This window comes from Piliocolobus tephrosceles, chromosome 1, assembly GCF_002776525.5.
Source record: "Piliocolobus tephrosceles isolate RC106 chromosome 1, ASM277652v3, whole genome shotgun sequence".
Taxonomy (NCBI): domain Eukaryota; kingdom Metazoa; phylum Chordata; class Mammalia; order Primates; family Cercopithecidae; genus Piliocolobus; species Piliocolobus tephrosceles.
In genome coordinates, this window is record NC_045434.1 from 79,451,531 (window position 1) to 79,473,223 (window position 21,693).

Sequence of the window (21,693 nt, forward strand, 5' to 3'; positions counted from 1 at the left end):
GCTTCCCTATCCCTGCTCCAGGGTCACTGAGCTTCCGGGGAATCCAAACACCTGTCACCAGACTCCCTGTGGTTCTGCTGAGGCCTTCCCACTGCCCACAGTGCTGGGGTCAAACCTGCCTTACCCTCCCTAAAACTCTCACTCTCTCACAAAGCCTACCATCTCATCTCACATTTCACCATGATTTGGGGACCACAGAATGAATGTCCCCATTTCCTCCACTTTACCCCCGTACTTTTTCCTTCCACCACATTGAGAAGACCAACCACTCTCCCTTCCAAAGGCCGCCTTTCCTGGGCTCAGGTTACCCTCCCCTTGTTCTGACTTCCCCAATCTTGCTTTCTCCCTCAAGCCTTTTCCCCTCCTCCACTTATTAGGCCAATCTCTACTCCTGTACAAATGTGAGCAGTTTATCTAACCTCAACTATAAAAGCTAAGATAAGATAATTTTTTTGTTTAGGTTTTTTCTTGATTTTTTGGAAAGACAGGCAGGGTCTTGCTCTGTTGCCCCAGCTGGAGTACAGTGGTGCAATCATGGCTCACTGCAGCTTCGAACTCCTAGGCTCAAGCAATCCTCCCACCTCAACCTCCCAAAGCAATGGGATTACAGGCATAAGCTGCTGTGCCCAGACAAAAACTAAGATAGTAATAAAACTCATCTCTCAGATCTCATATGAGAAAGGATTTGCAAAGCATAGGGCTTACAAAAATGTTAGGCATTTTCATGTCTTCCTGTGGACAGAGATCACCATTTTTACTCCTGTTGGGATCCTCCACAATGTCTTGCAATGGGTATGGCATATAGTAGGAATTCAATAGATGAGGTACATACTAGCTTAATGAGTAAGGTCCAGTATGAATGAATCAAAACCCACACATCGACTTCACTAATCAATTTATCTCTAAGTGAGAGCGTTTGGCCTTAACACCTTACTCTCGATCCAGTGAGAAAATTCCTGCTGGGTGGACCCCATCTCTGAAAAGAGTCTTTTGGGTCAAATTGGTAATGAAGTTGTAATCTGAAACAGCTTCATCCCTCAGCTCCTAACATCTCTAGGAGAAAACTCAGCTCTTGGGTGTGGCTAAGATTCATATATGTCATCAATTTGTTAAGAACTTAGATTATGATCAATCATAGAGCTAATTTGTTAGTTGCAGAACATTGTTTTGGAGGGGTATTTTGGTTGGCTGTTTTGTTTCATTTTGTTTTGTTGAGACAGTATCATGCTTTGTCACCCAGGCTGGAGTGCAGTGGCATGGTCATGGTTCACTGCAGCCTTCCTGTGCTCAAGAGATCCTCCTGCCTCAGCCTCCTGAGTAGCTGGGACCACAGGCGTGTGCCACCATGCCCGGCTAATTTTTTTATTTTATTTTACTTTTTGTAGAGATGAGGGTCTCACTATATTGCCCACACTGGTCTCAAACTCCTGAGCTCAAGTGATGTTCTTTCCTCTCTTCCCAAAGGATTGCAACTATAGGTGTGACCCATTGCACCCAGCAGAACATTGTTTGAATGCTGTGGTATATAAATGTGTTGATTTCTTTAAGCCTGTGTATAAATATTATTTGTTGATGTAAATAATCTGTTAAATGAACTTGTTGGTTTTGCTCATCTGTATACCCTAGGTCTTCAGAAGTTCTGATAAGCAGGGTGTCACATGTACCCAGGCCTCCCCAACGTTAAGGGACAAAACACCTTTCCTATTGCACACACTGCTGCCCCCTTAAACTGCCATCCTTTACCTTACTCTCCTTCCCTTATCAAACCTCTGTCACAATAGCCTGCAATACTCCAATATTTGAAGCTCCTGAAATATCATCAGTTCTGCTCCACTCAGCTGCATTCTCCAATGACCTAATTACCAAATTCAGCACATTTTATTTGATTTTCTACAATGTTTCAAACTGCTAGCCAGCCCATCTTTTTTGAACCTCTTGCCTTCTTTCCCAGACAAAATAACATCTCTGTGCTTCCCATTGTTCCTCAGCCCCAACCTGCACCCCATTTCCCCAACTTTAGGCCCCCGTTGCTGATCTCCTGGGTCCTAGAGGCTCACCCACCCTTTGACTTCAGCAGCAACTTTTCTTTTTTCTTCTTTTTTTTTTTTTTTTTTTGAGATGGAGCTTCACTCTGCAGCCCAGGCTGGAGTGCAGTGGCACAATCTCAGCTCACTGCAACTTCCGCCTCCCAGGTTCAAGCGATTCTCCTGCCTCAGCCTCCCAAGTAGCTGGGATTACAGGCACGTGCCACCACACCCAGCTAATTTTTATATTTTCAGTAGAGATGGTATTTCACCATGTTGGCCAGCCTGGTCTCCAACTCCTGACCTCAAGTGATCCACCCACCTTGGCCTCTCACGCCTGCTGGGATTACAGGCGTGAGCCACCACGCCTAGCCCAGCAGCACCTTGATGAAAACACACATCTGCAACTCAGGCCTCCCCAAGGCTGCAGCCTGGAATGTCCAGCGGCATGTGGAACACCTCCACCTGGGTGGCCTGCAGCTCAGCAGGCCCAACACGGGATCAGTCCCCGTTTTCCCAAACCAGCTTCTCCCTTGACTCACGTTGCTCATCAGGAGCCAGGCTCTGTCCTGTCACATATCCCACAAGAACAGACTGAGTGCCTACCCTGTGTGGGCATTGCCCAGGGACAGGGGCTGCAGCAGTGAGTGGGACAGGGCCGCTGTCCTCATGGATGGGGGAACTCACAAAATAAGCCAAGAGTAAACATAAAATATCATGTCAGGTGGTGATGAGCACTGTGGACAAAAATACAGCAGGCTTAGGAGAGCATGGTGGGGAGGCCTCCATTTTCTTGTCTTTTTCTTACAGTTTTAGGAGTTTCTAATGTTTCACACAGATATTGGACGCTCTGGGTCAAGATGAGCTCATTCAGTAAGGGAACCTGGAGAAAGAAAAGAAGCAGATGACCTGTCTCGGGGTGTGTCGACATTTGGAGACTTGGAGGAGAATGAAAAGGCAGCCTGGGCCGGGTGCATTGGCTCACACCTCTAATCCCAACATTTTGAGAGGCTGAGGCAGGCGGATCACCTGAAGTTAGGAGTTCAAGACCAGCCTGGCCAACATGGTGAAATCCTGTCTCTACTAAAAATACAAAAATTAGCCAGAATTAGTGGCACACACCTGTAATTCCAGCTACTTGGGAGGCTGAGACAGGGGAATCACTTGAACCTAGAGGCGGAGGTTGCATTGAGCCAAGATCATGCCATTGCACTCCAGCCTGGGCAACAGAGAAACCTGTTGTGTTTATAGAAAATAGACACCATCTTAAAAAAAAAATAAAAAATCAGAGAAAAACAAAAAGGCAGCCTGGAGACAGAAGGAGCTGTTGCTGCCTGAAAGTTAGAAGAAAATCAGGAGTGCACTTTCCCAGAAGCAAAGCAAAGAAACATCTCAAGAAGAGTTGGCCGAGCCCAGGGCCCCAGTAGGGTGTAGACTGAGCATTGACCATTGGCTTTGGCAACCTGGAGCTCGAAAGAGAGGAGACAGGGTAGTTTCAGTGGTGCATGGGAGGGAACCTGTGAGCGAATGGGAAATGAGGAACGAAGCAAAGACAGCAAGAGCACACAGCCCTTCCCAGGAGCTTTAAGAGAAACAGGAGAAGAGAGATGGAGCAGAGTCAAAACTAAGTCTAGTACGAGGCATTTTATGTTACGAGATACCAGCATATTTATATGCTGATAAGTATGAGCCAGGGGAGAAGGAAAATATGAAGATGTCAGGGGAAAAAAAGTAATCACAGAAGCAAACCACTTGATTGGAGGGAGGGTTTAGGAACCAAAGCACACGTCGGGAGTTTGGCTTAAGACGGGCAGAGAGAGTTCTCGTGAACTCCTCCCTTAGATCCCTAATCACTTATCTCTAAGCTATACTTGTGATATCTTAAATCTTGAATCAATCACCAAATGTGGTATTTATTCACCCCATAGTATTGATCATCTTTTGTTACTTGATTTTCATTCTCACTGCCGTCATTTGGTAACTAAATTATCACATCTTGGAGAATCACTTGAACCTGGGAGGCAGAGGCTGCAGTGAGCTGAGATCCCGCCACTGCACTCCAGTCTAGGCGACAGAGTGAGACTTCATCTCAAAAAACAAAAAAAGGATAAAACATGTTTGTTTTAATTTTCAAACCATAACCACACTTAGCCCCTATCTGCCCAGAGAAGCAGGATGGCCAGTTTCTTTCCACAATTCCCCTCTCCAAATACCCTGAGTATAGATAAGGTGGCACACGCAGTCCATGGATCAGCCCATGAGAGACTCCAATGCTCCCCTTGAAGCTACAATCACTGATGTCCGGACGCTGGTCTCAGCTGCCTCCTGTCCCTTCCCTGCAAAGGCAGAAGTCTCTGTTGGAATCCATAGAATGAAGCAGGGAAAGACAAGCCCCAAGTAGCTAGCCACAATGGTCACCTTTTTCATCAACATCCAGCAGACAGGGCAAGAGGAGGAGAGATTGCCCAGGGAGATTGTGTAAGCCAGGCCTGGAAGGGATACCCATGGCCACAACTAAAGAGCCTGGAATATTTGGTCCAGCTGCATTCCCAGGAAGAAGAGAAAACAGATTTGAACCTGGGATAATAATAGATGTTGCATAGGGACTGACTGAGGATAAGAGATTATAGGTGACACAAAGTTTCTTAGCATATTACTTGGCACTTACGTGATGGGTAAATGGTCAGCTTCCTAAGTCTTCTCCCTTCTTCCCTCCTCCCTAGTCTCTCTTTTCGCCAATCCTTTCCACCGTTTGTTTCCTCGTTAGTATTTCTAAAAGTTCTATTTTTCTCAAGTCATTCCTCCTGGCCACCCCATTCAGAAAATGCTGGTAGCTCCCCCATTGCCTTCAGGACCAAGTCCAAATTCCAGAACCTGGCATTAAGGCTCCTACCCCAAATGGATTGCTTTTCCACCCTTATTCCCATCATGAAGCTGCTCTGTTCTCAGAACACACCAGGTGGGTTCGCTGCAAGTGTAATGTGTCCCATCTCTGCCCGCACCCAAATCTTATTAATGTTTCAAATACGAATTCATTTCCTACCTTTTCCATGAGGCTCCTCTGACCACGCAGGCATCTCTTCCTCAGCTGAAGTCCTGTAGCACACATCATCTCTTCTCTTTGGACATGTGCGACATTTCTTCACATTATTCATTAATCTGTGTGAATCTTCCTCCCACAACTGTGCTGGAGTTCCCTCAGGGCAAGAACCATGCCTCACTCTAGATTGCCTAGCACCGTCCTTTTTGCAAAAAAAGATGATTAAATAAATGTGTTAAGGCACACATTTCAAGAGTAAGTTGTACTAGAAAGAGCTCAGATCTGAGCTTTAAATCCCAAGTGGAACATTTGCAAGTTGCATGGTTAGAAACAAGGTCTTTCTTGAAAACATCTCTAAGTCAGAGCCAATTACACCCACCTGACAGGGTGGTTTTGCGTATTAAGTGAGATAATGTATATAAGGCACCTAATAAGTACCTGAAGCATGGTGGGCCCTCAACAAATTCCCTTCTCCTGCCACCCTACCTGAAACTGACCTAGAATGACAAGGGACAAACCTGTTAGGAGACAGGCAAAGATGACAAAGGCACTTTCCATTCCACAGCTCAGAGATCCTGTTCCAGGAAGCATCCGTTTTGACAAGGTGTGAGGACTCTAAGGGAGACTGAAACTCTAAGGGAGACAATGAGATGCTAGCAAGCTAGAAATCAGAGGCATTTCAAGAACTCTTTCCACCCCAACAACCTGACCTCAGAAGGGCACTAGAGACTGCCCACAGCTTTGTACTGCAGGAAGGTGAGTGTTCAGCCCTAAAAAGGCGCTGGTCCAGAAAGCTCTGGGTCAGTATCCCAGTGGCTGTGGTCTGACCTCTAGCCTGTTCTCAACCAAATGGAGGAAGATGGGGGGTCACTCAGGCCCAGACCAGAAAGTAGGCTCACCTCCCCCTTACTTGTTGGCAAATTTCCTAACCGGTCATTAGAAGAATCACTCTGTGGGACACCCAGTTGAGTCCATGCTATTAATAACATGATAAATGTGTGCAACTCAGGATAAAAATAATGCTCTGTACCTACACAGAAGGATGTGTGCATGGGCCTGTATGTCCTTTGAAGCACCATTAATGATTGCACCTTTTTTTTCCAGAGCAGCCTCTGACACTTTATAATCTGAGGAAAAAATGGCAGAACTTCTGCATCTCATGTGGAGCAGTTGAGTTTACTGCCCACCTGTTTTCTCAGATAAACCCGAGTCAGGCTCCCAACTCTCTGGTCCACCCACCCAGGACTTTGCGCAGAGATTTGCCTTCATTTCCTCATCTGTACCCGGTGCGATAATACTTACCTTGCAGGTAATCCTGAGAGTTAAATAGAGGAAACTAATCTTCTTAAAGTGCTGGTATCGTGCTTGCTGTTCCAACCCTGATAGCCATCATTACATTATTATGAGTGAAGCTGAAGGGCAGCAGAATAAATTGTAAGAATGTATTAAGCATGGGTAGGGACCAAGTCTGAGCAGCCACAAGCAAAAATGAGAAAGGGATTTGCATGGTGGGAATGGCATTTGCCCATCTCCATTTTCGAGGCCTCTGTCTGGGTTCAACAGTTCTTCTAAGATCACGTGTGGCTGTCTGGCCACTTTATTTGTAAGCTTTCTCCACTTCCAGGAGTTGTGAACTCATTTCAAGCAGCTCATTGGCAACCCTCCTGCCCATTCTATGCGTATTTTACAGAGGACAGCTTTGAGGCTTAAGCAAAATGGCATTTGCAAGGTCACAGAGCTCACCAGTGGCAGAGCTGGGATATAGGAATGTTGAATTCAAAGCCCCCCACCCACTCTTTACCTCCCTCCCCTTTCTAAAGCATGACCCACTGGAGCTTTCACAGCGGGGGCTATAGATTGTGGAAAAAAGTGGCAACATGATGGTGAGCTTGCATCTGATCCAGTGATTCCAAATCCCCTTAAAATTGAGGCAGAGACTCCACCAAAGGGACTGGTGAGCCCTGTGACTGGCCCCCCATCACTATGACAACACTCCTGTTCCAGCGCCTCAGGGGATCTCCACTCTCCTACCTTCTCATGTAGGTGGGAAAGGTGGTGTCCTCACCTACATGTACGGCCAAGTTTCCCATAATTTAAGAAGATTTAACTGGATCACTAAAAGGGTCTCCATGCTGCATGTTACAACTACACATCTCAGCACCCAAAGCCTTCACTGGCTAGAGAAAACCGTGCTTGGGTGACTCGTGACTCAACATTCGCTCTGGACGTGTCAGTACAGAGGAACATCGGTACCGGATCCCAGACACAGGGCTGAGCCCAGCTGGTTCTCATTCTTTTCTGGGGCCAGGCCTGCTGCGTGGTTTCATTTAATTGAATATTTTGATTGTTTGCTTTCCGTAGCCAGAAGCCTGCAGGCAGTAAATGCCCTTTTCCATCAGTTCAAGAAAGAAAATGTACCTGCCGAGGTAGTATTTGCTTCGCTGAGCTGCTGACTTATTTTAAGAACTAAATCTTTCCTGTTACTATATTTTTCATTCTGGGGTGTGCGCGCTCCAAGGCTGACAGTAATTCAGGTCTAGGGCAGGAGCGTCCTCTCAGCGATGACGTAGCGCCACCTACTGACCACTTGTTCAACGGCAGCCACTTTCAACAGCTACGGTGATCTGGACAGACACGAAAATGTTTTGAACTCTCAACGAGAAGTTCTACATGCATTCTTTCCTTCTCACATAGCAGAGCTTGCCCAGCAGAATTGTGCTCCTTTTATTTTTTAACATAAATAAGTTAAGACACAAGGCTCCAGCAAGAAAGCTGAGCAAGTTCTCCACTTGACAACTGTTTCATGCTTCCCGACTTTGGCGGCTGTCGTTTACAAATGATGAGCTCATGAGAGAGGAGGCTACTGCAACCCCCAGGTGCCCAAAACACAAGCATGGAGAAAGAGAGCACTCCTGTGGAATCTGATGCAATCCTCTTGTCTTTTTTAGCCCTTCATACCAGTGTTTCTAAACTTTAGGTGCAAGATTATCCTCACAGCACCTCTAAGGAGTATAAACCTCGGGTAATTATTTACGGGTTGCCACAGCAACTCGTATGTAAAGAGTTGGAAAGTCCTTCCTCTGTGGTGATTGAGAGTAGAGATGGGGCTGTTTGCAACCCCCTAAACACATTGCCCCCTTGCCACACAACAGCAAAGATTGAGAATTATCATCCTGTCACCACCCAGTGGCTCTGGGCCCTTAAGCTCCCAATTCCTTATGGATGTCTACAGCAGCAGAGTCTCTTGACCTTCACACCATTGAGTTAGATAGGTCTTTGTTGTTGGGAGGGTGCCTGTGCATTCTGAGCATTTAGTGGCATCCTTGACCTCTACCCACTGGCGTCACTGGCACCCCACCACTGTCCCCAAACTTCCACCCCTGTTATAACAATCAAAATACCTATAGACATTGCCAAATGTTTCCTGGGGGTTCAAAATCACCTCTGCTTAAGAACCACCTATCTGGAAGGCAAATACATGGAATATAAGAAGAACAACAACAGTAATAATTACTAGTACTGCTATCATTTAAAAGGTAAAATTGCACCAGCAGCTAATGGATAAGTCACTGGCTTCCTAAAAGGCACTAATTATGTGCTGAGACTTTATGGCCTTATCTTATTTAGTCTTCACAACCAAGAAACCAGTCTGTGTTGACAAAGCATTCACATTACAAAGAAACTGAAGTTCAGAGATGCCAAGTAACTTGTCCAAGGGTGCAGAGCTGTCAGTGGCTGAGCTACCATTTGAAACCAGACTTTCCTGACTCTAAAATCTGAGCCTGTCACCGCCTTCAGATCCCAAGGCCACATAGCACACATAGTTCTGGAACAGTCCTCATTCTCAAAAGGTCTGACAGAGTATGCTAGTACTACTCAAATAATAGATCTAGATTTAGATTTAAAGACATAAAGACTGTAGCTATCCTCCATAAGAAATTGACCCAAAGTGTGACTGCTGCAGAGGTTTTCCAATAGGGTAATAGAGCAGGTCAGAGTCTTGGCCAGTAATTGACTGTATGGCCTTTATTTGGGGTCAGTTATTTAAGCTCTTGAAGTCTCTTCTTGTTCATGTATAAGATAAAAAATTTATCAGAGCAATGGTACTCAACTCTGGCTGCACATTAAAATCACTTGGGTAGCTTTTTGATATGGTTTGGATCTGTGTCCCCACCCAAATCTCATGTAATCCCCGATGTTGGAGGTGGGGCCTGGTGCGAGGTGATTGGATCCTGGGGGCAGATTTCCCCCTTGGTACTGTCCTCAAGATACTGAGTTCTGGTTGTTTAAAAGTATGTGGCACCTCCCTTCTCTCTCTCTTGCTCCTGCTCCTATCTTGAAGACATATCTGCTCCCCCTTTGCCTTCCACCATAATTGTAAGCTTCCTGAGGCCTTCCCAGAAGCCAAGCAGATGCCGGCATTGTGCTTCCTGTGCAGTCTATAGAACCATGAGCTAATTAAACCTCTTTTCTTTATAAATTACCCAAGCTCATGTGTTTGTTTGTGGCAATGTGAGAATAGCCTAATACAGAAAATTGGTACCAGGAGTAGAATATTGCTATAAAGATACCCAAAAATGTGAAAGCAACTTTGAAACTGGGAAATGGGCAGAAGTTGTAAGAATGTGGAGGGCTAAAAGACAGGAAGTTGAGGGAAGGTTTGGAACATCCTTGAGAGTTATTTAATGGTTGTGATTAAAATGCTGATAGTGATGTGGACAATGAAGTCCAGCCTGAAGACGTCTCAGATGGAAATGAGGAACTTACTGGGAATGAGTAAAGGTAACTTTTGAAATGCCTTATCAAACTGCTTAGCTGCATTATGCCCCTGCTCTAGAGATCTGTGGGACTTTGAACTTGAGAGTGGTAATTTAGGATATCTGGCAGAAGAAATTTCTAAGCAGCAAAGTGTCCAAGATGTGACCTGGCTGTTTCTTACAGCCTATGCTCACATGTGTGAGCAAAGAAATGACCTGAAGTTGGAACTGATATTTAAATGGGAAACAGAGCATACAAGGTTGGAAAATTTGCAGCTTGGCTATGTGGTAGAAAAGAAAAGCCCATTTTCAGGCGAGGAATTTAAGCAGGCTGCAGAAATCTGCATACATACAAAGGATCCAAGTGCTAATAGCCAAGACAGTGGAGAAAAGGCCTCAAAGGCATTTCAGAGACCTTTGCAGCAGCCCCTCCCATCATAGGCCCAGAGACCTAGGAGGAAAGAATGCTTTTGTGGGCTAGGCCCGGGGACTCTGCTGCCCTATGCAGCCTCAGGACACTGCTCTCCACCTCCCAGCCACTCCAACTTCAGCCATGGCTCAAAGGCGTATAGCTCAGGCCACTGCTTCAGAGGGTGCAAGTCATAAGCCTTGGAAATTTCCATGTGATGTTAAGCCTTCAGGTGCAGAGTGCAAGGATTGAGGCCTGGGAGCCTCCACCTAGATTTCAGAGGATATACGGAAAAGCCTGGATGTCCAGACAGAAGCCTGCTGCATGGGCAGAAGCCTCATGGAGAACCTCTGCTAGGGCAGTATGAAGGAAAAATGTTGAGTTGGAGCCTCTACAAAGAGTCCCCACTGGGGCCCTGCTTAGTGGAGCTGCACAAAGAGAGCCACAGTCCTCCAGACCCCAGAATGTTAGAGCCACCAACAGCTTGCACCATGTACCTGGAAAAGCCACACTCAATGCCAGCCTGTGAGAGCAACCTTGGGGGCTGAACCCTGCAAAGTCACAGGGCCAGAGCTGCCCAAGGCCTGGGGAGAGCACTTCTCACACCAATGTGACCTGCACGTGAGACATGGAGTCAAAAGAGGTTATTTTGGTGCTTTAAGATTTAATGACTGCCCTGCTGGGTTTTGGACTTGCATGGGGCCTGTAGTTCCTTTCTTTTGGCGGATTTATCACTTTTGAAATGTGAATGTTTACCCAATGCTAGTATTCTCATTGTATCTTAGAAGTTAGTAACTTCTTTTTTATTTTTCAGGCTCATAGGTGGAAGGAACTTGCCTTGTCTCAGATGAAATTTTGAACTTTGGAATTTTGAGTTAATATTAGAATGAGTTAAGACTTTGGGGGACTGTTGGGGAGGCATGATTATATTTTGAAATGTGAGAAGGAAATAAGATTGGGAAGAGTGCCAGGGGTGGAATTATATGGTTTAGATCTGTGTCCCCACCCAAATCTCATGTCGAATTGTAATCTCCAATGTTGGAGGTGGGACCTGGTGGGAGGTGATTAGATCATGGGGTCAGATTTCCCCCTTGGTGCTGTCCTCAAGACAGAGAGTGAGATCTCATGATATCTGGTTGTTTAAAAGTGTGTAGCACCTCCCCTTTCTCTGTTGCTCCTGCTCCTGCCATGTAAGACATATCTGTACCCACTTTGCTTTCCACCATAATTGTAAATTTCCTGAGGCCTCTCCAGAAGCTAAGCAGATGCCAGAATCGTGTTTCCTGTACAGCCTGCAGATCTGTGAGCCAACAAAACCTCTTTTCTTTATAGATAAGCTAATCTCAGGTGTTGTTTTATAGCAATGTGAGAACAGCCTGAGAGTTTTCAAATGGAATGTTTAAGCCCAACTCCAAATCATTTAAACTAGAATCTCTGGGTCCCGGGCAATGATATTTTTTAAACCCTCAGGTGACTCTAATAGATAGCCAGAATGGATACCCATGAGGTTGATGAACAGTGAGACCCTTCAGTTCTGTTTTTCTAACTTAGGTTCCAACTCTCCTAGGATCAGAAGCCATTCTTTTCTCCTTTACTGGGATCCATTCTGGGGGGTGGCTAGTTTCTCTGTCTCATAAGGCTGTCCCAAAATCCTTGATTAATTTCCTGGAACTTTCTGACTGTCTCAACTGTCCTGCAGTCCCTGAACTGATCATTCCTAGCATCTCATTCTACCACCAAGAAGTATTGAAACCCCATCCCACTCTCCTGTGGTACATTTGGGTTGGAAACTTCTACCAAAGGCTGCAAAGAGCAGGGAACATGACAGAAGAGAGCTGTGTCCACTGAAAGACTATCTTCTTAGCCTCGTTGAATGCTTGCCCTGTCTGATTTTAATAAGGTTAATTCTAATCTGTGGTTTTTCCGGAGGTGAGATAAACTCCCCTTTATGAACATGACTCACTGGCTTCTATTTCAGCTCCCAAAGAAGAGTGATAATGTCTCACTCAGCAGGTGCCTGAGAGAAGCTTTGGACTTACGAGCCCCATGTTCTTCAGCCTTTTCTATGCCTCCTGTCACCCCTATTTCTACAACAGGAGAGCTTCATGCAGCACTCTAAGATACAACTAACAATAAAAGTAATTTACATCACTTACTATTCTCCAGATGCCAAGCTCTGCATAAAGTGTTTACATGCTTCATTTCATTTATTCTTCACAAGTCCCCACATGAGATGGTATTATATTATCATCATCATTCCCATTTCATAAATGAGGAATCTGAGTTGACTGTACTGCCTGTTCCTCTTTCTTAGCACTGGTCCCCACAGTCCACCCATTATCTGAATAATATCTGTTTTCCTACTAGTCTTTATGCTTGGCAAGAGCAGAGGCCACATCTGGATTGGCTGACCACTTAATCCCCAAACTGGCAGGAGCAGAGCCAGAGCTGAGACACGAGCAGGCTGGCCCCCAGGACCGTGTGTGCTCACCCTCTGCTGTCATAGAAGGTGAGTCTGCAAAGCTGAGAAGTGGATTCCTGGGAGGTAGGTAGGCCCTTGGGATACGTATGGGTCAGGAAAGCAGTGGAAGAGAGAGTTTTAGGAGGAAAAGCAGCCATCAGCATTACGTGCTGCCAAGACACCAAGCCTTCACCCACACAGAGCTTACCTAGTGCCAATGAGGGTCATTTTGGTGGAGCTGTGGGGCCAGAAGACTGATGGGGCAAATGGAATGTGTGAAAGGTAAGGGTCAGAGCAAATGTGTGGGGACAACTCACTGGAGTTGAAAGGTGGTTATTACTTTATTTTATTTTCCGCGAGAGAGACACAGAAGCAGATGGAAAGGATCCAGTTGAGCATGAGAGGTTGAATAAAGGGATAAAGGGCATAGTGGGTGGCAGGCACCTGTAATCCCAGCTACTCAGGAGGCTTAGGCAGGAGAATTGCTTGAACCTGGGAGGCAGAGGTTGCAGGGAGCCGAGATCACGCCACTGCACTCAAGCCTGGGCGACAAGAGCGAGACTCTGTCCCATTAAAAAAGAAAAAAAAAAAGAAGGCTGTCTTTGGGGACAGATAAAGCTCCTCTACCTTAACCGAAGGGCAGGCAGGAAAGTGAACCCGGTCACACAGGTTCAGGTGGGCAGTCCATGAAGGGAGGTGAGGCCGGACCCATGCCGAACTCTTTGCACCCAGCAGCACATTACACCCTGAAAGTGTGTACTCTCCTAGCCCCACTTCTCAGGTGAACAGGAGCTTCAAAAGTTAGGTAATTTTCAGAGGCTGGGAAGGAGGGGGTGAAGAGAGGTTGGTGATACACTCTGGTTCTCTGTCCCCACCCAAATCTCATCATGAGTTGTAATCCAAATTGTAATCCCCATGTGTTGGGGGAGGGACCTCGTGGGAGGTCATTGAATCATGGAGGTGGTTATCCTCATGCTATTCCTGTGATAGTGAGTGAGTTCTCGTGAGATCTGATAGTTTTATAAGGGGCTTTTCCCCCTTTTGCTTGGCACTCCTCCTTCCTGCTGCCATGTGAAGAAGGATGTGTTTGCTTGTTTGCTTCCCCTTCTGCCATGATGGTAAATTCCTGAGGCCTTCCCAGCCCTGTGGAACTGTGAGTCAATTAAACCTCCTCCATTTGTAAATTACCCAGTCTCGGGCAGTTCTTTATAGCAGCATGAGAACAGACTAATACAGTTGGCCAATGGGTACAAACATACAGTTAGATAGAAGGAATAAGTTCTAGCATTCAATGGCACAGTAGGGTGACTATAATTATCAATAATGTATTGTATATTTCAAAATAGCTAGTAGAAAAGATTAGAAATGTTCCCAGCACATCATTTCACACACGATGGAGTGCAAGTTCCTTCTTCTCATGAAGTCGCAGCTTTTTTCCGGCACTAGATAAGCTCAAAGATTCCTTCTGGCTCTGACATCCTCATACCCTCTGACCTTGAGTCTGACTGTGGACAGGACAGTAGAAGGTCTGCTCCCAGGAGGAGAGGATGCACGTGGGACAATGATTCAGAGGAGAGCCAGACAGTCCCTACACCAAGTGGGTGGGAGAGCTGTCCTGGGCTGTCTCCTATTTCCCACCACCTCAGGGATACCAGGGATTCAATGGGGAAGGGGAGAGGATATAGGCAGGGGCAAAGGAGAGAATGAGGGTGAAGGAGGTGAGAAAGCAAAGAAATTATCTTCTTAAAGCAAAAAGAAATCCCTTTAACACAAAAAACAGCTGAGGGATATGGCTGGGACTTACTAGTTTTCATCTCCTTTCTCTCCCAACAAAACTGGACTCTGGGATGCCTTCCCTCCTGGCAGTGCCAGAAGCTGGAATCTCTCCACATGGTTTTCTGCTCAGGGTCGACCATAGACCAGAAGTAAATGCTCAATCTTTGAAGAACATTCCCTTCTATGTTCGTTTCTGGCATTTCACAGTTTCCTAGCACTTTCAAGTTCACTATTGTGTTGAATCCCTCAAAATGCTCTGAAACAGACAGGCCAAAATTATCACTTCCATTTTACAGTCTTTATAGGATGTCTACTTTCTTTATCTTTATTTCATCTTACCATTTAACTTTGTGTCCTTTTTCTCACAGTACAGAAATTGGAATTGAAAAGAGGAGAGGTTCCATTTGTCTATCACATGCTACCTTCTGCTGCTGGGAGATCACGTGCATCAGTACTGAGAGGAGGGGCCAAGGATGGTGCTGTGCCAGGTCAAGGGAATGGAAGAAGGGAAATTTAAAATTCATTTGTTGGAATCCTAACCCCCAGTACCTAAGAATGTGACCTTATTTGGAAAGAGTCTTTTCATAGGTAATCAAGCTAAAGTGAGGTCAGTGGGGCAGGCCCTAACCCAATATGACTGGTGTCCTTATAAAAAGGAGAAATTTGGATACAGAGCTATACATAGAGGGAAGATGATGTGAGGAGACACAAGGAGAAAACGGCCATCTACGAGCCAAGGAGATCCTTCCTTCACTGCCCTCAGAAAAAAACCAACCCTATCAACACCTTGATTTCATACTTCTAGCCTCCAGAGCTAGAAGATAATACAGTTCTGTTGTTTAAGTCACCTAGTGTGAGGTATTTTGTTCCAGCAGCCCTAGCAAACTAATGCACTCCTCAAAATCGCCTCTGAGGTGGAAAATAAGCCAGCTCTCTAAGGCTCTTGCCAAGACAACATAAGACATTAAAATCAGGCTTACATGTTTCAGGTGGAAGGAACATGTGAAATTAGAGATAATGGTGCCTGCAGGTTGCTTGAGAGGGAGGGAAAGTTTGTATATGAAAGATGCAATTGACTGAGGAGTTTGACCTTTACCCAGAGTACAGTGAGAAGGCACTGGAGGTTCCCGGAGCTGAGGAGGGACAAGAGCCATGCATTAGGCAGTAAATCTCAGAGCAATTGACTGGGGAAGCAGGAGAAGGAGAAAATCAGATAAGCTGCAGAATCTAAGGGTGGTGCAAAATTCGAACACAGATGGAGAGGCAGTGCAAGTGAAAATAAGGCAAAATGATGAGAAGACAGCTCCCAAAGCACTTCCTTGATTTCTCTTTTCTCTTAATTTACTAAATGAACATCATCAGAGATGTCATTCACCTCAACATTTATTGAGCATCTACTATGAACCAGACACTATTCTAGGTGTTGAAAAGGCAACAGTGAATAAAACAGATCAAAGCCCCGGCCCTCAAAGAGCTGACATTCTATCAGGGAGAGACAGATGAAGAATAAAAAACAATAAGCACATTATCTACTACAAAAGAAGGTTAAGTAGTATGGAGTAAAAAGAGCAGAATAAGGAAGATGGTGCAGCTGTAAATAGGGGATCAGGACAGCTCTCATTGAGAGCATGGATGTAAGCAGACACTTGGAGATGAGGGAGAGATGCCTGTAGCCCACTTGGTGAGCATGATCTTCATTCTGTTTTTCATGCATTAATGGATCATGTTGTGGCCATGACTTCATTCCTTTAGTAAATGGTTCATTAACCAAAAGGGAATGAAGCATAGTGATCCTGACCATTAAAAAAAAAGAGCAGGGCCTGGGTGCGGTGGCTCACACCTGTAATTCCAGCACTTTGGGAGGCCGAGGTGGGAGGATCATGAGGTCAAGAGATCCAGACCATCCTAGCCAAAATGGTGAAACCCCGTCTCTACTAAAACCACAAAAATTAGCTGGGTGTGGTGGTGTACACCTGTAGTCCCAGCTACTTGGGAGGCTGAGGCAGGAGAATGGCTTGAACCCAGGAGACGGAGGTTGCAGTGAGCTGAGATCACACCATTGCACTCCAGCCCAGGCGACAGTGCGAGATTCTGTCTCAGAAAAAAGAAAAGAAATAGAAAAAGAAAAAAGGAAGAAAGAAAGAAGAAAAAGCAAAGCAGAGGCAGAGCTTTGCTTGTTCATTCTGCCTCATCTAGCATTATTTGAGTACTCAGTAAATATGTGTTGAAGCAATTAAGTCATCCCAAATCAGTAACTTAGTTTATGAGAACAAAGACACCCCCATAACTTCCCACTTCCCTGAAAGTACCAAACTTGATACAATTTATCAAGGAAGCAAGATTGAAAGATTTATTGAGAGTAAACATCCCACTGAAAATATGACCAGAACACCATTTCATTTTTGCACTTTCCCTCCCAGCCCTTGTCTGTATGCGTAAGTTAGGTATGATTTAGTGTATTGTAATCACAAACATATGATTTGAGGCTTCAGTGTTTTACATTTATCATCATGTTGTAAGCACTTTTCTCTGTCATTTCATAGCCTTTATAACTACCATTGATAATAGATACATGGGGTCAAATTCTCACGGACCGCCAGGTCAACCAATGCTGTTGGTAAGATCTGTGAATTCCTGGAAGCAACGTTTCACGTGGGCTCCATAGCTCAGTGGTTAGAGCACTGGTCTTGTAAACCAGGGGTCGCGAGTTCGATCCTCGCTGGGGCCTCCTATTGGCTTGCTTTTATTTTAATCCACAGTATTTAATTACAGAATACAGTCCAAAATGGAAAACGTGATTTCCGAAAACGTTACTCCTAGCAGAGTTAAACGTTAGTTCTCCTGAAATGCAAATGATGAGCATCCTTAACGTGCTTTTAGAAGTGACCCGGAAGAGAGAATCCTGGACCCCCAACAAGAAGCAGGCAAGGGCACGAGGAGGGGGAATCTGGCTCGGCAGCCCCAGTATTACCCGGACCTGTAGGCCGGAGTACCGGAAATGGAGGCTTGAGGCTAACGCCCTGCACACAGATACCGTTCCCTCAATGAAAACCAAGTGGAGGCGGCGGCCTTGGCGGTGAACTCGGCTGCTGGCTAACAGGACGGGCCGTGGCGGCGCCGCGCCTGCAGTTACGGCACGTGGCCGGAAGGCGGCGCTGTGGCACCGCTCCCCATCGCCTCCCGGGAGGCCGGCGGCTGCGCTTCTCTACGCCCTGCCAGGGCCGAGAGCGCGGCCAGCGTGGCCCCGACGCTAGCCCGCTCTGTGGCTGACACGTGGCAGCCCAGGCCCGACAGCCCGGCGTGGCTCCAAGGTCCTGCCCCTTCCGAGGCGACTCCCAAAAATAGTCCCGGGTTGCTTGGGAAGCCAGTGTTTGCAGCCTTTCTGACTCTCCGTGTTTTCCCTGAATTCCTCAATGCCGCGTGACTACAGAGTCACCAGAGGAAAGTGCCAACAGCCTTTTTTGTGACCACATGAATTTTTCCAACCCAGGATTTCTTTTCCCAGATCTGAGGGCCAGAGCTTGATAAAGGACTGTGTGTAAAGACGCCACAAGCCGCGTGTGGCCTCTGGGTGCTTGAAATGTGGCTAGTCCAAATGGCGATGTCCTGAAAGAGTAAAATACACATGGAATTTAAAAGACTTGGAACCGAAACAGGATGTAATCCATCTCACTAGTAATTTTTGAATTGATTCCATATTGAAATATATTGGATTATATAAAATATAGTGTAATTAAAATAATTATAAAAAATTGTATAATTACAATTAACTATTTTTTTTTAATGTGTCTACTAGAAAATTTTAGGTTACACTTGTGGCTCCCATCTGCAGCTCTCATTTATCTTTCTGTTAGATGGTGCAGGTTAGGGACCCAGAGTCCTCTGATCTTGCGTTTAAGTTAATTCTTAATCTGGCTCCCACTAAGTAAACTGTAATAACCAGAGAAAGTCTCTTTCATCTCTGGGTCTCCCGGGAGTCAGTACTGTGCCTGACAAGCAATAAGCACAGCCTTCATTGAGATGAAATTAAAAATCTCCCCAACAAGCTCTCTAAAGCCAGGGAATTTATCTCCTTTTTTTTCTTTTTCTTTGTTGGTGGTGGTGGTGGTGTTTTTGTTTTTGTTTTTGTTTTTGTTTTTTTTGAAAGGGAGTCTCCCTCTATCGCCCAGGGTTGAGTGCAGTGGGTTGATTTTGGCTCACTGCAACCTCCACCTCCCAGGTTCAAGCAATTCTCTTGCCTCAGCCTCCCAAATAGCTAGGATTACAGGTGCCTGCCACCACACCCAGCTAATTTTTTGCATTTTTAGTAGACATGGGATTTTCCCATGTTGGCCAGGCTGGTCTTGAACACCTGGCTTCAAGTGATGCACCCACCACGGCCTCCCACAGTGCAGAGATTACAGGGGTGAACCACTACAAGGAATGTGTTTCTTAAACTGAGTTCACTTTGGGAGTGATGCAACTGTAAGACTTTCAGTTTTGGCTTGCAATATTTTAGATCTAGGAAAACACACTCAACACCCTCATTCTTTGTTAATTATTTTGGCCCTCTGTGGTCAGGATATCTACTGCTAGCAATGCTGTGGAGGTGAAGTGTTCACAGTGCCTTGAGGACATAAGACCCACTGATGCAAGAAAAATACCTGTATTATCGCAAAAGTATTAGCCCTTTACTAATACACTGAATGCCTTTTGGCAAAGCCATTTGGGATCCTTGAATAGCTTAGTCCCAGGACTACTTACTCTGAGTTACTTGGTCATCAAGTAACAAAGTAGTAAGAAAGAGAAGTTTTTGAAGCTCTCTAATCCCATCTCCCTCCAGTCATTGCCAGTCGTCATCATTCCTCTCCCTTCCCCTGACACAAGCTGATCTCTAGAAAGAGCAAGTACCCGCACATGTGTATTTTGCAACTCTCCGAACTTTTCAACACCTTAGGCTGTAAGAAAGAGTAATACATTTTGGCTTTTCAATGCCCTAGAGATTGTTTTCTGACAGTCCTAGACCCTTCCAGGAAGGCTCACCGGCATCACCAGGCATCTTCCAAAAAATAAAGCCACTTGCTAGAGAAAAACATTCTGCGTCTCCCCCACCTTTCCAACATTTCAGAGGTCCCATTCAGCTTCCCGTTCTAGACCCATGCAATACCCTCCAATGCAAAACCAGTGTTCCAAATGCTTTGAATTTGGTGTGTGTGATCCTTTAAGTTGATACATGAATTTTGAGCATTTTCCCCCAGCTCAAACACTTCCAGTCCAGACTGTATTTTTGCCCCCATGTATTTGAAGAAAGACCATGTGAGCAAAGAAAGCAGAGTGGGCTCAAACATTTAGTCCGGAGGTTAGATCCAATCTCCTTGAACTGTCCTGGGGTTTTCAGCTCTTCCAACAAAATAACCCTGGGTTAATCCCCTCCACCTTTAAGTTGCTATCTTCATCTGAGAAGAAGCTAAAAGTGTGAAATATCAAGTTGGTTAGACTCTGAAGTTCATTTCGATCCTAGAGAGTATACATAAGCACTACAAACGTAGGCAAGGAAAACTAAAAGTATGAAAAAGGTGAAGGAAGAAGACTTGAAGATGATCAAAAAAATGATCTGCAGAAAACGATGACTGGTGTTTAGCAGCTTCCATAAAGACAGAACAAGAGAAAAAGAATCAGAGAGGTTTGATGGATTCCTGTTAGGTAAGGTTACCTAAAGTAAAAAGATGGAAACTGCTTCTATGGAAGTCTTTAAAAAAAAAAAATCTATCCAGAGTATGTCCAATCCTATCTAAAATAGTGATCATATGATCTTAAAAGTTAACAACCCTGGTATTTTATGCTTTTGTTCTCTTTAAACCAAATCGTCTACACTCTTCTGGATGTTTTGCATAATATGAAGAACTTGATGAAAATAGGGACCATTTCCTCTGTTAGTTCTTCAATCCTCAGATATATAGTTCAAAAGTCACAATCCTTCATTGAGGGCCTCCATGAAGGCAGGTGCACAGCAGATTGCAAGGGGGAATTGGTTCTAGTCCAACTGAACTGTTCCCTGTTCCCTTACACCACTGTGATACAGTCACTTAACCTCACAAAGCTTCACTTCTCTCATCTTCAATGGAGGTTTTATGGCAACAGAGAAGAGCAGGGCTTTGAGGTTTCAAGATAAGGTATAAGCTTGGCACATAGTAGGCATTCAAATAAAATGTAATTAAGTTTATTATGCTATGTGCACAATAAAGCCAAATAGTGAAACTTCCTTTGCAAAGATTATAACAGTGAGAGAAGCCTGGCATGGCTGACCCCCTCTTGCCTCTAGCCTCACGGGCTGGCTGTCCTAACTCATTCCTGACTGAGGCCAAGCTAACCATGGGAGGAATTTAGTTTATTGTTTAACTTTGAAGCAAGAATTATAATAGTCCCTCCCTAAAACTAACTCCCTTCTTACTCAGGGACTGAAGCTGCCTTTGTAAAACTGATGGAAGGCCACTAGATTATGGGAAGGGCCTGAATTCTGCTAAAATGTAAGCATCGTTTCTATAATCCCTTACTGCTCAGGAGTCATGTGGTCAGAGGTCACAAGATTTATGACTTCTCCAGTTGCTCCTATAGATAACATCACTATTGTAGCACCTAAGATTGGTCTTTCAAGATGTTTTTCAGATGGTTGCACCCTGGAAACCAACTAACCCTATCCAGATTTGTGATTCATCACTCAACATTTCATGTGGCCCCTATCCAGAGGCAGACTCAGTGCACAGGGACTGTTCCTCACACCCCTATGATTTCATTTGCAACCAATCAGCAGCACACATTCCCTAGCCCCTCCCCCCACCAAACTATCCATAAAAACTCCAGCCTCTGAGTTCTCTGTGAGACTGATTTGAGTAATAACTCCAGTCCTTCTAGTTGGCAGCCTCTGTGTTAAACTGTTTTTCTACTGCAATATTGTAGTCTCAGTGAATTGGTTTTGTCTGTGCACTACACAGGAAGAACCTGTCAGGCCATTACGATAGTAAGTGCTGGAGGTACAGAACTGAACCTGCTCTTGTTCACTTCATGACCTTTGGGCTGGGGAAAGGAGATACCACACTTAAAGGGTCTTTTGTTGTAAGCTTGTCACAGGCTTCCTCTTAGACCTGAGGTGAAGCAGGAGGGTGAAGTATGGTTCTTATGCAAGTGTGGTACAGCATGCTAGATTTCCTAATGTCAAACAAACATCCGGGATATCAAAGGATATGTGT

General features: G+C 45.2%; 1 non-coding gene across 1 annotated transcript; it reads left to right on the top strand.

Annotated features, from left to right (window-relative positions):
- Nucleotides 1-17,122: 17,122 nt before the first annotated feature.
- TRNAT-UGU lies at nt 17,123-17,195 on the top strand. Its single transcript has one exon. It is a non-coding gene; the product is annotated as a tRNA-Thr (tRNA).
- The last annotated feature ends 4,498 nt before the right edge of the window (nt 17,196-21,693 follow it).